Genomic DNA, 2859 nt, shown 5'->3' with positions numbered 1-2859 from the left:
ATTTTTGTGGTGGTGATTTTGGTCCATTATACGGGGTTCGTTACATCATCTCGTACCACACCAAGTTTTAAGACAATCGGTGGGTATTTTAGCCTCTTTTTGGGGGTGCTCAAGTACCCATAAATTTTAACTCAGCATCCCTGAAAATTTAAGAAACCATCATTAGGATTTTGTAAGGAAGCTCAGTTCTCAAACCTTAGTTTCAACAAAATATTGAATAAATTTAGTATAAATATGGAATAAATGATGGCAGTCTTAAATGGACCAGTAAATTCTATGATTTTTTATTTTATTTTTTTTTTACACAAGTCAGATCCTAAATGTCACCTGTCAGTCAATCCTGTAAGCAACTGACCAATCGGCGATATGAATTTGTCCTGAAGGTAAACGCCCCATAACTGCAGGAGCAAGGCTTTCCTCCAACAACATTGTCGGGGTTTTGCATCACAAACACTTTGCAGTCATAGGTTATCAGAATCAGAATCAGAATTAGAATAATCTTTATTGTCATTGCACAGTTAAGTACAGTGAAATTTCATTCTGTACAGCTGTCCCAAGGGTAGATGGAAGTGTATCGGGGCTGCAGCTTCTAAAGCACTGCCCTTATCACTTAGATAAGAAAAGGGGATGAAAAGATGAGGACAGAAGGTACATATATATATTTAAAAAATCTCTCATACCATGTCCTTGGATATAGGGCACAGTGTAAGGCAGCAAAAAGTCTACCTCAGCACAAGCAACATAGATAGACTTAATACATTTGCAGGCAGTGTGGGGGGGATGACAAGACGGTGAAATTGTCCATGAACACTTCCAGATAGTTTCCATAGTCCTGATAAAGGATCTCACAGTGTCTATCAGTCGGTACAACTCTTTGTGGACATTCTGCCTGTCCGTGCTTGTTAGCCTTCTCCAAGGTCGGTTCCTTCATGCCAACATCTAGGACCTGCAAGTGGTCTACGATTCTTAGAAATCGCGTCCAGCTTATGGTTCAGTTCACAAAGCGTATGAATCTGAGTGCTCGAAGCACTGTTAAATCCTTCACATAAGGCAGGCACATTATTGTCAAAACTGTTGCCGACGTCTTCTTAATTTGTCAATATCCTAGGTATCCGCCGATTCCAAAAAGTAGAAACCCTGTTATCATAAATCCAATTATGTATGTGTCTTCTACGTCCTCAACAGATAGTACATCATCTTACATTCACCCCAGGAATTCATGAGATATCCAGCTGCCTGTGTCCTTTCAGGGCATGAGGGTTCTCCTGCACACTGTCTCCTCGTCGAGAAAATCTTATCAATTGCGTTGAGATACCAGCTGACCAAATTTATAATTTAAGATTCGGGAGATGTGTAAAAAAAAGGCTCTGATACACAGGACAAAGAGCAAAAGCAGGAGGAAGGCAAGAGAGGGAAGAAGAGTGAGCGTCTTTGTCAAGGGCAAGTCAGAAAAAGTTAATAGTTAAATTAAAGGTTAATGTTTAAAGATAGTTGTGCTTTGTTTTGTGTGCTTTATATGTAGATATATGTTGCAACTTCTGGTTGCATAAGTTTATTCTTTGTTTGCTATGGTCATATAAAAGTTATTTTTGTGACTACTCTTGTTGTTTACGGTCATACCACCCTGAACACGCACAATCATGTGTGATCTCGTAAGCTAAGCAGTATCAGGACTGGTTAGTACTTGGATGGGTGACTGCCTGGGAATACCAGGTTCTGTAAGCTTTTGCACTTCTCCCAAACCACACCATGGGTTGTGTTGTTCAAGCCAAGAGCCATTGTCAGTACTGAGGGCTAAGCACCCCCAAAGGTCAGATCCTAGAATCACCCTTGAGCACCTGTATTTTGGACTGAGTTGTAGCTGTTTCACGTTCACTAGCTAGTTTACTACCATTTTGAGTTGGGTTGTCTCCAAAAGTTGTACATCCAACAGTTATTTTCAGAGTCTTACTAAACCTGTCAGAGTGGATCATACAATATTTTACATGATTAAAGTTGTCATTGCTTGTTTTTCATGGAGGCTGAAGAAATAGCTGTAACCATTCACAACACATCACAAGACTGCCAGAAAATTATAACTGCTGCAGAGATAATCTCATTGTACATGGGTATAGTGACAAGTTATTCATTCAGTAAAAATGCCCTTACACTCCCCAGTTATGGGTTACTTATTTATGTTAAACACGCCCAGAAGTTTGAACTAGTTTTTCCTCTGGGAAGAAGGGTGGGGGGTTGGGGTGCGGGGGGTGGGGGTCATAATCCCAACCTCAGCTGGCTGAGGTCATTCACGAGGCCTTAAAGTCAAGTCAAAAAAGAACCATCTTGAATTTATGCAAGCTCTTATCAAGTTTAGTCAATCAACCACATTGATTATCGCATTGCTCAGCCTAGGTCTTGTGTACACAGATGTGCAGCCTTGGACATGAATGAGTTGTTTGTCAGAGAGCTGAAAAGGCCCCTTTGTCATGATCGCAGTCTCAAACCTTCATGAAGAAGAGCCATCCCCTCAGTGTGAATTAATTTTACTGCATGTTTGTGTGTAGTATACAGTTTCCATCACACATGACACCATTTCATTCATTACACATGTGACATGAAGAACTGAAGAACTGAAGAACAGAACTGATCTTGCTGGAGGGGCATTAGATCATCCTCCAGATAAAGGTTATGAACTCTTCAGAGCTGTTTGACAGTGAATAGCTGTCATTTCATGGAGGACAACATTAGGTTAACAACAGGGGTGATTCTAGGATCTGACCTTTGTCAGTGCTTAGGTTGTTTTCACACCTGATAGTCCGGTAGACTCAGTTCGGGACCAATATTCATAACATTTTGTTTACACTTGAGCTGGTGCGTTTG

At 40.6% G+C, this 2859-nt stretch overlaps 1 pseudogene; it reads left to right on the top strand.

Moving 5' to 3' along the window:
* The first annotated feature begins 1606 nt into the window (after positions 1 to 1606).
* Positions 1607 to 1725, top strand: LOC119416537 (annotated as a pseudogene).
* The last annotated feature ends 1134 nt before the right edge of the window (positions 1726 to 2859 follow it).

Source organism: Nematolebias whitei, chromosome 10, assembly GCF_014905685.2.
Source record: "Nematolebias whitei isolate Nwh7 chromosome 10, NemWhi1, whole genome shotgun sequence".
NCBI classification, from domain to species: Eukaryota; Metazoa; Chordata; class Actinopteri; order Cyprinodontiformes; family Rivulidae; genus Nematolebias; species Nematolebias whitei.
This window is presented reverse-complemented; position numbering and strand designations above follow the sequence as displayed.